General features: G+C 40.2%; 1 pseudogene; it reads right to left on the bottom strand.

The window, feature by feature from the left end:
• Positions 1-1,481: 1,481 nt before the first annotated feature.
• LOC108708994 lies at positions 1,482-6,447 on the bottom strand (annotated as a pseudogene).
• Between the last annotated feature and the right edge of the window lie 8,459 nt (positions 6,448-14,906).

The following is a 14,906-nucleotide window of genomic DNA, read 5'->3' as shown; positions in this document are numbered from 1 at the left end:
CAGGGAGTTCACAGACGACATCTTCTTCCACGCGATCTTCTTCCTGCCGTGAGCGGCGTTTTGGCGCATGCGCAGTAGGATAATTTCGCCGGTACGGATCTACTGCACATGCGCCAAAAGTCACACGCTTGCGCAGTAGATCGTACCGGCGAAATGATCCTACTGCGCATGCGCCGTTCAAAGCAGGAAGAAGATCGCGTGGAAGAAGATGTCGTCTGTGAACTCCCTGGACTGGACCTGAGCAGAAGGGTAAGTAACATGTTAGGAGCATTTGCCCAGCGGGACAGGTAGGCCAGGGGGGAGGAGGGAGGGTGGGCAACAAACGGGAGGGGGGGTGGGGGGTTTGCGCCGACTAGGTTTCCTTCCCCTTTAAGGGCTGTTTTCATTGATACAGTCAATTTCACACTGTGAAATGTGCTGAGTGTATTATTTTTAAACTACAAAGAACATGATGAAAATGAAGAAGCACGACTTTGTACAATCAAGGGGGTGAAACATGGCTGGTAGCTCAGAACTTAAACTAACAGTTGCAAAGCTGATTAATGAGTGATATCAACTGCGAAAGTTACATAGTAACATAGTAAGTAAGGCTAAAAAAAGACACACATCCATCAAGTTCAACCTTTTAAGTCTATATATAACCTGCCTAACTGCCAGTTGATCCAGAGGAAGGCAAAAAAGCCCATTTGAAGCCTCTCCAATTTGCCTCAGAGGGGGATAAATTCCTTCCTGACTCCAAAATGGCAATCGGACTAGTCCCTGGATCAACTTGTACTATGAGCTATCTTCCATAACCCTGTATTCCCTCACTTGCTACAAAGCCATCCAACCCCTTTTGAAATTTAACACAATGTCTTCATTTCCTTTGGAAGTAGAAATAAAATAATAGGAATAGAGGCTGTTGTGAATGTGTTTATATACAGTGGTTTTTTTTTTAATTAAAAATGTATTTTACTAGAGTACTAACTATTGAGGATACAGTACATATCGATTTGCATGGAAAAAAGGGGGAAAAAGGAAAAGTCTTATATCACAAAAACAGAAAGTCAATAGGCTTGTGCTGTTTCTAATGCTACACATTTGAAAGCAAATAACATTTTTATGCAGGTTGTTCCTGACTTTTTGTACAACTGTAAATACTGTAATTCTAGCTGCCGGAGGAAATGTCCTTTATTTTAAAAATAGAACAAGAAAGCAAAGATGTTTTAATATAAATGTTGACATTACACATACATATTTTTATACAAGAGCCTTGAATAAACTGTAAAATAGAACATATCCTTATAATACACCAGGCCAATTAATAGACATCGGTGATGTCATTTGTCACATGACTCACTGAAACTTGTTTATAAAGAAAATGATGTACTCCCAGTTGTAAAATATGAGGATGATGTTAGTGGGGAAAAAGGGTGTGATTATGTTTAGGAGTGGGGCTCTAAAGTAACGGGCAGAAATAATTGAATTGGACATCCAATGTGTAGAACTGGACAGGTAGCAAATACAACCCTGCTTACTCAACATTATAAATATGCCTCTAAATACATTGGTAACAGCAGCTGAATACGTTTAAGGAACCATTGTGATTGGATGTCTGTGACTTTACTGCCCTTAAGGGTTTAAATGCTGGGGCATTTCCTACCACCCAGTTGAACTGAAGATGCTGCTTGGATGAGTGGTGAAACAGTTTCAGCAAAACTTAGTCCAGTTGCTTAATTCTACTAGATAATTCCCACAAAGTCTCAAATGTTTAAGGTCTGTTGTCAAAGTCAGGTAAGGTTCTATTAGGTTTCTCAGTTTCATTCTGTATGTGAATAGTGTGGTTTCCTACACTCTCTGGTAACGGTGGATGGTAACGATATCGGTATCCATATGGTCGGAGATGGTATGTAAAATATTCCAAAGTGTACATGAGTTCAGGATCAATGTAATGAAAGGATATGGCCAGATCTGAGCAGCACTGGGGGCCCTGCAAAATAAAATACACAACATTCATCGTAAAAATCCAAAAGAACTAAGCATTAGTTGTTGTTATACAAGTGACTTCTCTGAATTCCAGAAAAAATATTAAAGGGCTAGACCACTAAGGAGCGCAAGTACATGCCCCACTTGCACCTGGGTTAGGTGTTCTCTGCTCTATACCACAATCCCAGCCTCATTTGAGTGTACTTCAGATGATGCTAAGGATGTCATAGCATCTGTTACAAATGCAGCAAGGTAAAAATTGCATTTCTGGACACAAATCTGCATTCCTCCCTCCCCCCCCCAGAATTCCATCATTATTGCACGCCCAGAATGTGACTATATCATGATGCAACAGTGTCTATTTGGCAACTGGCTGGCAAGTTACAGATTCTGGAATTACCGGTATGGGACCTGTTATCCAGAGTGCTTATGATAATGGATCTTTCTGTAATTTGGATCTTCATGCCTTACGTCTACTAGAAAACATTAAATAAACCCAATAAGCTGGTTTTGCTTCCAAAAAGGATTAATTACTGTATATCTTAGTTTAAATGGATAAAATGGAGTCCAAGGTAGATGGCCTTTCCATAATTTGCAGTTTTAACAGGTTTCCAGATAATGGATCCTATAGCTGTACTACAGTTAGTGGGTATTATCAAGTTCAGCCTTTTAAGTAGGGATGCACCGAATCCACTATTTTGGATTCGGCCGAACTCCCGAATCCTTCGCTAAAGATTCGGGCGAATACCGAACCAAATCCGAATTTGCATATGCAAATTAGGGGTGGGAAGGGGTAAACATTTTTTACTTCCTTGTTTTGTGACAAAAAGTCACGTGATTTCCCTCCCTGGCCCTAATTTGCATATGCAAATTAGGATTCGGTTCGGCCAGGCAGCAGGATTTGGCCGAATCCTGCTGAAAAAGGCCGAATCCTGGCCGAATCCCGAACCGAATCCTGGATTCGGTGCATCCCTACTTTTAAGTCTATATATATAACCTGCCTACCTGCCAGTTGATCCAGAAGAAAACAAATATAACCCGGAATTCCCTCACTTGCTAAAAAATCTATCCAACCCCTTCTTAAAGCTATCTAATGTATCAGCCTGTACAACTGATTCAGGAAGAGAATTCCACATCTTTACAACTCACAGCAAAAATAGCATTTAGCCGGAACCTCCTTTCTTCTAATCGGAATGGGTGACCATGTGTCAGCTAGAAGGACCTACTGGTAAATAAAGCATTAGAGAGATTATTATATGACCCCCTTATATATGTATACATAGTTATCATATCACCCCTCAAGTGCCTCTTATCCAGTGAGAAGAATGCAAACCTGGCGAGTCTTTCCTCATAGATAAGATTTGCCATACTTTTTTACCAGCTTAGTTGCCCTTCTCTGTACCCTCTCTAATACAATAATGTCCCATTTGAGCCCTGGAGACCAAAACTGTACGGCATGTTCTAGATGGGGATTTACCAGTGCTCTATACAGTGGACGAATAACCCCCTCCTTTGAATCTATGCCCCTTTTAATACAGCTCAAGACCTTATTTGCCCTTGATGCTGCCAACTGGCATTGCTTGCTACAGCCAAGTTTATCATCTACAAGGACTCCAAGGTCCTTTTCCATAATGGATTTGCCTAGTGCAGTCCCATTAAGGGTATAAGTGGCTTGGATATTCTTACATCCGAGGTGCATGACTTTACATTTATCAACATTGAACCTCATTTGCCACTTAGCTGCCCAGATTGCCAGTTTGTCAAGATCCTGTTGCAAGGATGCCACATACCTGGATGGACTTAATTGGGCTGGATAGTTTTGTGTCATCTGCAAACACTGATACATTAATTACAATACCCTCCCCTAAGTTATTAATGAACAAGTTAAATAAAAGTGGACCCAAAACAGAGCCCTGAGGGACCCCATTAAGAACCTTACTCCAAGTAGAGAATGTACCATTAACAACCACCCTCTGTACCCAATCCTGTAGCCAGTTTCCTATCTCATTAAGTCCAATAGACCTCAGTATTGAAAGCATTCGCTTGTGGGGCACTGTCAAATGCTTTGACAATATTCAAATAGATCACATCTACTGCCCCCCCCCCACTGTCCAGCATCTTATTTACCTTATCATAAAAAGCAATTAAATTTGTCTGACATAACCATAAACCCATGCTGATTAATGCACATAATGCCATTCCCCAGGACAAAATTAGATATAACTAGATCTAGTATAGCATGGTTTCTGGTTGGCTCCTCAACAACCTGTGCCATAGAATTGTCATGCAACAAGTTTATAAACTTGTTCCCATTAACTGTTCTGGCAGTACTGCATGAGGTGCAGCCCATGCCTGGCAAAACCAAGAAACTGAGAAATCAGCCCAGTTCTCTAAAAACCCTCCTCCCTGCATTAAGCCACGTATTAAGCTCCCTCTGTCTTCTTAATGTTGCTTGGGGTACATGTAATATCTCTGAGAATATTACCTCGGAAGTCCTCGCCCTCAACTTTACACTTAGTTTTTAAAATCATGGGCTAATGAACAACTTTGTCATTGGCACCTATGTGTACCAAGACTGCCAGGTCTTCCCCAGTCCCTTCCAATAATCTGCCCACTCATTTTACCACATGCTAAACCCTAGCACCAGGTAAGCACCAGGTAAGTATCCACCTTTCTAATAATTGAGTCTACTATAACTAAAACCTGCCTTTCTTTCCTCGCACTCCCCCCACCACCCATATTAGAGCTACTGCCTCCCAGGGTGCTCTGAGAGTCATCCTGCTCCATACATGCCAGCTTAGAGCTGTCCTCCCCAGCATCATCAGCTAAAATTGAGAATCTGTTGCTTTGGACTATGGCTATGGCTATGGACCATCCCCTCCACCTCCACCCTCCCATCCCCTTTATTCCCCTCTTAACTGTAACAAACCTGTCTCCCTCATTAGCCTCCAGTGAATCTAACCCGTTTTGCTTCACTGAAAATTTACAAAAAGGCAAAATTTTGCCAAAATGCATTGAAAACTATGGGCGACAACATTTTTTTTTTTTGACATGCGACAATTTTTTTCATGATAAGAGTCTATTTCCCTTATCACTATTAGCTTCCACTGCCCCTTCTCCACCTTCCACACTGGCCCTGCCAGTGGTTGCTCTATGAGCCTCCTTTCCTCCCCCACATTTGCTGCAACCCTCAGAGCTGCAAGTTCCCCCCTTAGGGTCTGCAGTTCAGATTCCAAGATGAAAACCCACCGGCATCTCTCACACATAAATACTGCATGGAACTCCTGCTCCAACACCACATACATGTGGCAAGATACATACTGAGTGATACTGGCAAACCCACTGGAACTCATATTTATACTTGGTACAGTCTCCCAAGTGGAATTCCTCACAAACGCTATTTTATTTTAAATGGCTTAAGGGTTTTAAAAATGCTAAACACTTAATGAAAGCAAGGAAAGCAGATGGAAAAAATAAACCATAGAGGGGGTGGGTTTGGCTTTTAAAGCTTTGGGGAGGGTCTTTCTGGGAGCAGGAATATCCCGGTGAGTGAGTACATTCAGAAAAGGGATTTTTTATATTTTGGAGACTTTTTGGTGCCGTCTCTATTCTTGATTATTTATTATGTAGTTGTAGGTAGCAGCTGGGGACAGTGATCTTGTTATAAAGAATGAAATTGCTGTGCTGATTACTCTCTGTTTTGCATCTGTTTTTAGACTCATGAACTCTTAAGGTCATGAGGAGCATCATTGAGCTTCATTGTTATAATATATGCAGAACCATGTCACAAATGTAACAGTTTTTATGTACAAAATATGACTTGGAACTTTGTTTTTGTATTTTGAACTCTTACCTCCACAATGGGATAAAAACAGTAGCTCCAGTACCAGTATTCCTTGTTCTCACTATATTTCCCAGTAAGTTGGTCTTCAGGGGGGAAAGGGTGGAAGGTCTCTCTTTTCTCAGTGTCCCTGGAGTCACCAGCTATCACTCCCATTAGCTGCATGCAATTACCCATTTCCACATCTTCTATTGGGCTTGTGTGTGTGTGCAGACACCAGTACAGAAACCTTCCACAAAGTGTATACGAGCTTCCCTGCTAAGAACATATCCAGCTCCTCCACTCATGTAACCCTGCTTGATATATGGTTTGAAGCGTTTCCCAAAGTAAATCGGCTGGTCAGGGGTGTAATTTGAAAGCATCCATCTCAAATTGTCCATTATTACAAATGTATCGTCGTCTGCCTTGAAGAACCATTCTGTCTCATTCAGATAGTACTTGTGTACATAATGGAAGGCACGTATTGTTTTCCAGTAAAGTTTGTCTCTGCCTTCCCCAGTTCCCAGACCAATGGCAGGGAACTGATTATCGGTGATGGAGCTCATGAATAGCACTACATTGCAGTGACGGGTCCAGGAATTCTTCACATGAATAGTTTTGGTCTGTAGATGTGATGGTGCAGTCATGATCCAACAAAGCACTGTGACCTTTTTGGAGAGTTCCTCACTTACACTATTATTTTCTGAGGTGTAAAAAAAGGAAATTTTTAGTGGAATCAATGGTAAAACATTATTATCTAACATAAGATCATATCCACGATAACAACTAACATTAAAAGGGCTCTAACTCATTAACAGGGGTTTTGCATTTTAATTATTACTAGAAATTAAAAGTGTTTTAAGAATCTTGACACATAGGGGCACATTTACTTAGGGTCGAATATTGAGTGTTAATTTACCCTCGATTTTCGACCGTAGAAGTAAAATTCTTCGACTTCAAATATCGAAATCAAAGGATTTACCGCATTTCCTAAGATCGTATGATTTTAATCCATCGATCGAACGATTTTCCTTCGATCATAAAATTGTTAGGAAGCCTATGGGGACTTTCCCCATAGGCTAACATTGAGGTTCGGTAAGTTTTACTTGGCGAAGTAGGGGGTCTAAGTTTTTTTTAAAGAGACAGTACTTTGACTATCGAATGGTCGAATATTCCTTCCATAACTTCTGCATCACTGAACTTAGTTTATTCCTCTCCATTTAGCCCCTTTGGATAAAAAGGAAGGGATATGTTCAGAATGGTACATATTATGTTGGTCACACACTAGGCCCCATCCTAGAAGCAGGAATCACTATCACCATTATGCAGGTTCCTATGCTCATGTTCACAGGGCAAATTATGTGCCTCCATCTCACCACAATATCACATTATCCATGGTGCTCCCATAGTGATACTTGTGCCCAATGGTGATCATAGAAAAACTGGACCTTGATACATGCTGGATTCAATATGGGCTTCTGAACACTTTGTAATTGGATCTGACGCAGTGCACAGTGTTGTAAATTGTTCTACCATCAGTTACGAGCATAGGAAGCCTAAGACATTCAGAAAGAAATTCCAGTTTCTAGTATGGCTGGAACCTTTAAACATAGCTTTGCCTTCATACTGGCACATCACATATTACAGTCCCCCGAGTGGGGGAGGTACTAGTTTTTACTTCTAATAAATGCTGAGCGAGATTTTCAAACTGGGTCTTTTTGTTTCTTTTTCTTTTCAAAAGGAGAGTTAAGCAAATATCAAGTCGAAAGACATGTTCAGATTGCACACATTTTTTCCATTGATAACATTTAAGTGTCTATTATCACTTAAAAAAAAATATTGCTGCTCAATTACCTAAAGGGATGAATGAACAACTAAATTTAGTATGCTTTTTGTAAATCTGAAGTTTTAGAGTATTAATTACTTATTTCTTCTACAGGAGATATTGACAGTCAGCTAGTCTTTACGGATCTCCTGCCGTATCAAGTAATGGTGAGTTTTGATACAGGAGACTAAAATTACATGCTGGCTACATCATGTTGCAATTATAAGTAAATATAACAATGTTGACATAGTAACAACATTATACAAAAAGTATCTACTAACCTGGAAAGCAACAATGTTTTAAACCACTATTAATGTAACAATAATGCGTGAGTAACAACATTTTCTATAGCTAGTGCCTGGATAGGCCTAACGGCAGTTTCCTTTACGTATAGGCTAGACGACTGGAGTATTGGCCTGGCGACAAGTGGAAATGGAGAAATGGACTCTTTTATTTTTATTTTTGTCTTAAATAGTGTTAAATTTTGAAAGGTTTTAGTATTTCCACTACACGAATACTTCACAAATTGGTGGATTCAAGCGAATTTCGTGGACACTGAAAAACTGTTTGTGTTATGCATATTAATTGATTTAATTGTTTTAAATGGTTTTAATGAATACCAATTCTGACTTACCCACAATGCATCACATTAGGTGAAAGGTCACAAAATGTTTAAATACCCACACCTTGTATGTTCCTGCACACTTGATAAAGGGCCTAGCCCGAAACATGTTGTGTGTTGTGCATTCCCAATAAAAGTTTTTGCAGTTAAGAATACTGCTGTGGATTTGTCCTGCATTCGAATTCTACTGATTGATTCAGACCAGTGATCCCCAACCAGTGGCTCGTGAACAACATGTTGCTCACCAACCCTTTGGATGTTGTTTCCAAAGTCTCAACCCAGGTGCTTATTGTTTTAATTCCTCGCATGGAGGCAAGGTTTTCTTTAATAAAACCCAAGTCTTCTGCCAAACAGAGCCTCATGTAGTCTTCCAGTCCATATAAGGGCTACCAAGTAATCAATCACATGCCTCTTTTGGTACCAACAGGAACTTTTTTCATGTTTCTGTTGCTCCCCAACTCTATGTATATTTGAATGTGGCTCGTGTTGGGGACCCCTGGTTTAAACCAACTGAATTAATTTTTCTTACCTGCATGTTGATCAAGAATTATAGCACATCTTAAAACCTGGGGGGGGGGGGGTGTAGTTTCCAAAAGTATCTAAGTTGTGTGTATTTTTCTTTTAGTTGTTAGCAACAGTCACCAATACATCTCATATATCTGAGTTTTAGTTAAAATTTTCCAAAATGCTATTTTATTTTAAGGGATGTCTCATTGTTGTGCCCGTTGGCACTCCAGTCTTTGGAGGCGTCCCTTCAAAGATGATGGCGCCCATGATCCACATAGTCTGACACTGGAGTCTTGACGCCGGCATGATGACCTCTAGCGCCAGGCGTGAACTTTGAAAATAAAAGGACTTCCAGGTCACGGGTTCGATGCCGATTATAGGAATTTCTGAATCGTGCTCCTGGGTTTCCTTAATTCCTGAATTGCTATTTCCTGGCTTCCTGATCCTTGGCTTGACTTTGATTCTGGTTCTTGCTGCCTGCCATGTTGAACTCTTGCTTGAACTTGATTACGCTTACGCCTAACACTTTTTGGATACCACAAACTTGGACTTTAACCCTAAGCTTCCTCCTTGGTCCGGACTTCTCCCACTGGGAGCCGTTAGGCCCCTTGACAATTGTCAAGAAAAGATTGTTAATACATCTTTGAATGTAGTCATTCGGAGATTCAGGAACGAAAATGAAAATCTCAAGAATTTTCTAAAATAATTAATTTACATTTGACCTAAAATCTTGGAAATAACAAAATTAACAAAATAGCGAGTAAATTTTGAAGGCCAATGTGTGCAAAAAAATTACATTATATATTTATATTTCTCAAAATCCTATACACCTATCTCTGACTATTAGATCAACATCTAACGGATATCTGATAAAAACTTCTCAGTTGCCATAATTATTGCTTCGTAAAGTCAAAAGATGTCCAACCTCCATCATTCCAGCTATTCTTGAACTAGAGCTCCCTGCTAGAGGCTTGCCAATTGGGCGTCTTTCTCACAAATATTGTACTACAAATAGAATTTTTACTCAAAAGGTAACCGTGCCATCTGATCTCAGACATTACACGTGCAGCTTTATTTTGGGACATTAAAATAGACATTCCCAATCTGCCAATATACAGAACAAATAGTTAGCATTTTTCTCCTGAAATAATATTTGTGCTCAAAATTGCACTTTGCTCGCTGAACTAACAGGCTTTCATGTGTTTTCGACCCCGGCACTGAGCCTATCCCTTCACCTCTCCTGTCTTGGAATGACATCAGTTCCTTGTAGCACAGTGTAAACGGTTCAGTAGCAGTGTTTGCCTTAATATGGTCAAACAAAGCAACTTTTTAACCATGGATTTGCAGCTTGTCTAAAATTTACAGCCAAAACTTGCAAGATTTTGCTTGCTTAAAGCTAGTGTTACGGAAGATGGAGCCAGGAGATGTGGCTATAAGGTTATTAATTAAATAAAATGCTTTGGATGTTGCTGTGGCTTGAGGATCTGGCAGATACTTTCATTGTTATTCTTCAAGAATCGCTGTGGTCCAGGGCCCACATGTACACTATAGGATAGGACTCACATGCGACTCCTTTAGGGAATGAGGCTCTTTATTGTGCATTCATTGTTACAAGTTTCTCAGAGTTTCAAAGGTAGCCAGCTGGCATTTAATAATTCTGCCTGCAAATGATGCCAATGTTGGGTACTGCTACTGCTGGTCACTGGAACATGTGGATTAAGCCGTGATGGTTTACAGCAGGGCAGTCTCTGCGATCTTCCATTTCTATAAAAAGACTAACAATTTGGAATTTTTAACAGCCACCTATATAAGCCAGAAAGGGAACAGACCCAGTCGTAAATGCAGAACAGAGTTTGATTCTTTCTGCCAACCACAAAGGCAGCTTCCAGAAGGGGTCAATCACATGACATGCCAGGTGGGCCATAATATGAACCAGTCCAGCCCTGAATTGTGATAGTTACATGGTTAGATGGTATATACTGTAGTTAAATCAGGTTGAAAAAAGACCAAAGACCATCAAGTTCAACCCCTCCAAATGGCACCCAGCACCCATATATACGCACACTCACCCCTCAATACAGTCACATAAACTATATATACCAATATATATATATATATACTGTATATATTAATTGTAGATTTTAGTATCCCAATAGCCTTGGATATTATGTTTGTCCGGAAATCATCCAAACCATTCTTAAAGGCATTAACTGAATCAGCCATCACAACATCACCCGGCAGTGCATTCCACAACCTCACTGTCCTGACTGTGAAGAACCCCCTACGTTGCTTCAAATGAAAGTTCTGTCTCTGCTGCAATGATCAGAATATTCCTAATATTTTGTCACACATTAGAAATCTGCATTTGTAAGTCCACAAAGTGGGCAGGAATCCTTTTTTTTCCCATTTGAAAGATGGGTTAATATAAATCTGATTTAGTATTTAGTATAGAACGAGCCTGCCCCTAGTGGAAACAAGTGATATTGCCCTGAGCTATCTGCCCTTCAGGAGGTCAAGTGGCTGGGGAACTGAATGTAGAATGTCTTCTAAGGGTGTAGTATGTATAATAAGTCAGAATGAAGAGAACTGTGAACTAAATGCACTGAATTGAGTTCTGAGGTAAGCCTGAGGTAAGATCCCCAAGAAGTTTGAGTCCTGTTTGGGGCCAGAGTAGAAACCGTCAGGTATGAGTTACCCCATAAAGGAAGCTTAGGGGAGTGTAGTGGAAGGGAGTGTCCTAGAATTTTGATGGCAGATTGCCATGTGTAATCCCAGATATTGTAGTTTCTTTGTCTGTACTGTTATTCACTTTTTTTAACTGTGATATTCCCCTTTGACTCTAATTCTAGCTTGGGTTGTTTTGAAGTTTGACAAGGGCTTCTCTTTTCTTTGGCTACTGAATCCCTCTCTGTGATATTCCTGTTTAGCACTTCTGTTATGGGTAGTATGTGTCTACTGGTGTTTAACTAGAGTTTTTAGTTACAGTATCTCTCCTTCCAAATGAGACTGCCATGCTGGTTTCACACTTGTCATCACTTTGGTGTGTGCTTGGCTTTTAACAAGACATATTATTTTTATATTTACTCTGTTTGCACTTTTCTTTTCCTCTATTTATCTATGTCCGTCCTTGTTTTCTCTGTGATAATCCTGCAAAATCACTGTGATGCTTTTTCTTTTTTTTTGCAAATGTTTGGGGATATTCGTTTGCTATATTCCAGTATGTGCTTACATGAGTAAGGCATTGTGTCATGCTTAGCTTGATTTTACTTTCCTGGACAAAAACCGTGCCAGCAGATTTCCCATTCATTTTCTGGTCGATTTCTAGAAGCTTATCACTAGAAGCTTATTGGGAGGAGGATCCTTCTGGTGGGGGCAGTCATGGAGTTGTTTAGGAAAGCAAAATGACGGTAAGTACATTATGATACAATTTTATGTATTTCAACACTTATTATGGGATTAGAGTTTTAAGCTCACTTACTGACAATGCTGTCTTCCAAGGTAGTCATACATTTTTATAACTTTTCCTGCTTTAAACATTGACTATACACATTTGTGAGGACATGTTACATGCATTTAATGACAAAGGTGCTTTAGCATCTGCTTTGTCTCCATAATATCCTCCATCAAAATATTCAAATCAACATCTGCATGTGGGACCTGTATGATGGCTAGAAATTCAATGGTTTTGATGAGTATGTGTCACTGAGAAGGTCCTTATAAAATTCAGGGATGGCATAACCCTATGAGGTCCATAGACTCTGATCAGAGTGTTGCCCAGAGTGTAATCAAGTACCAAACATCTGCCTGTAGAGTTTTCTATCATATATTATGGATATTAAGCTTCAGCAGCTCCTTAAAAGGGATAATAGTACTAGCTGTCAGTTTATCTGAATGAGATCAGATTGAGACTTCATAGTCTACTCTGCCTGTTGATTTGGGCAAGGAGTCATTGGCATGGGAGACAGGTTGACTTTCAATCTCACAGTGGAGTCATCTCAGACTCCAATGGGTTAATCTTGATTGTGACATGCAAGCAGGTTATGCCATTTGCTGTCATCAAGGCCAAACAAAACCTCTTACCTGTTAAAAGGAGGCAGGTGTGTCTTTCTCTTTGATCAACTGCATCTTCCAGTGCTGACTGGGCGATGACTGCTCAGCCAATTTGCCTAAAAAAGAGAAGGCACTGAGATCCATGGATTGGAGCCATTTTTTGTGAGGTTGCAAACATTTTTGCAGCATTTTAAACCTTTTCTGTATATCTTTCTGACAGACAGAGCTTTGACTGTGTCTCTTATTGAGACTGTTAGGTTGGTTTATGCTTCTAGAGCAGGGCTGTCCAACTGGCGGCCCTCTGCTTGTGTGTGCCATTCTCTGCTTGCCCAGTGCTGCTTGTGTGTGCCATTCTCTGCTTGCCCAGTGCTGCTTGTGTGTGCCATTCTCTGCTTGCCCAGTGCTGCTTGTGTGTGCCATTCTCTGCTTGCCCAGTGCTGCTTGTGTGTGCCATTCTCTGCTTGCCCAGTGCTGCTTGTGTGTGCCATTCTCTGCTTGCCCTACACTACCTGTGGAATGTAAGCCTGTTAGGGGTTTGTTCTTGGGGTTTGTTAGCATTTGGAAATTGTTGTTAGGGGCCCCTAAGGTGTTTAATCATGTGTTGGGGGGTTGTTGTATTATCCACAGGGTAGGATGAGGCATATGGATTTAATGGTATGTTTTAACATGACTTCAATTTTTCACATATGAGTGATGAGGGATTTCCCTGCAGTGAGAACCAACCAGGGTCGGACTGGGGGGCTTGGGGCCCACCGGGACTGTTGTCCAGGGCCCCTCAGTCCTTCATCTGCAATGCACACGCATGTGGGGGTCAGTCCGACACTGGCACAAGCCATTTGTTTTTTTTGGTGTGCTGCCACTGTTAATTTGGATATGATCTTAAAAGTTCTTGTGGTAACATGGGTGTGGTTTACAGTGGGCGTGGTTTAAAAGAGGGAGTGACCAACACTGACTTCTATTATCTGCCCTCCACCACATAGGCCAGTAAAATTTTGGCCCTCGGTACCACAGAAGTTGGACAGCACTGTTCTAGAGAATGCAGGTTATGTATATCTCTTTGTGAGTGTTAAAGTTTTTATATAAGTGTATATAGTGCAAAGTTTTCTAGTGCCTTTTGGTAAGAACATAATGTAAGAGAGGTTGTACCTGGCAAAGCAAGATGTATGTTTTTGTAAGTTTCCAGGACTTCTTAAGACAATACAAAGTTTGCCGGTGTCACTTTTATTTGACAACCTAGGATCTGGCTTAGTCTCGTGTGAAAAAGTAAATGTTACTTATGTTTCTTTTCTGGGTTTCCTGGATTTCCAGGGAAAATCAACTTTCAGAGGAAATCCAAACCAAGTTCCGAACTACTACTGCTGCCACTTACTGTCAAAAGTAGGAAATTTAATAAGGTGTAGTAATGTGCAAAAAAAGCCAGATACAAAGTACCATATTTTACGCCCATGATGCCACTGGTTACTGTTGATTTGCACCAATTGAAATCAGGCATCCCTTGGTGTGACCCATCATGTATGTACCATGGTGTATCTAATGCTTGCTTATAACTGTCACCACTACTTTTGGGTTTTGCAGACCATAGTGGCCAAGACAGAGGCACAATTAGTCTGGCCCCAGCTTTGCCCTTTTGTTTTAATATAATCCCAATTCACTGTGTACTGTACAAACGAATATGGATGAAATGACAATAAACTCACTCTTGACTCTTGACAAGAATGTTTTATATTATACCGTCAGCCTATAACTGATCTAAACTGTAAATAACTTTTGAATTGGTGTTTTTTGGCATGCTGCCAATTTTTAACCAGTATTGTGAATTCTTAAAATTTACAAGTCATTTCTCTGACCCTGTACTCAGCCTGCTGTCTAATAACTCAGGTCATGGATATGAGTAACCAGATAATGGAATGAGTGCCAGGTTAGTTTAATCTTTGAAATATGACGCTTTTTCCGGTTCTCTTTTTCTCCTTTCACTGCCTGCATATCAGTTTGAAATTCCCTCTGAAACATACATATTAAAGTTTATTTTATATATATATATATATGTATTTATTTATTTATATATACAATTCTAAGGGGCAAATTTATTATAGCTAAACCTGAACAGTTTGATGGAT

The sequence above is a fragment of the Xenopus laevis genome, chromosome 2S, assembly GCF_017654675.1.
Source record: "Xenopus laevis strain J_2021 chromosome 2S, Xenopus_laevis_v10.1, whole genome shotgun sequence".
In the NCBI taxonomy this organism is placed as follows: domain Eukaryota; kingdom Metazoa; phylum Chordata; class Amphibia; order Anura; family Pipidae; genus Xenopus; species Xenopus laevis.
Note: the sequence above shows the minus strand (reverse complement) of the source record. Positions and strands in the feature narration are given on the sequence as shown.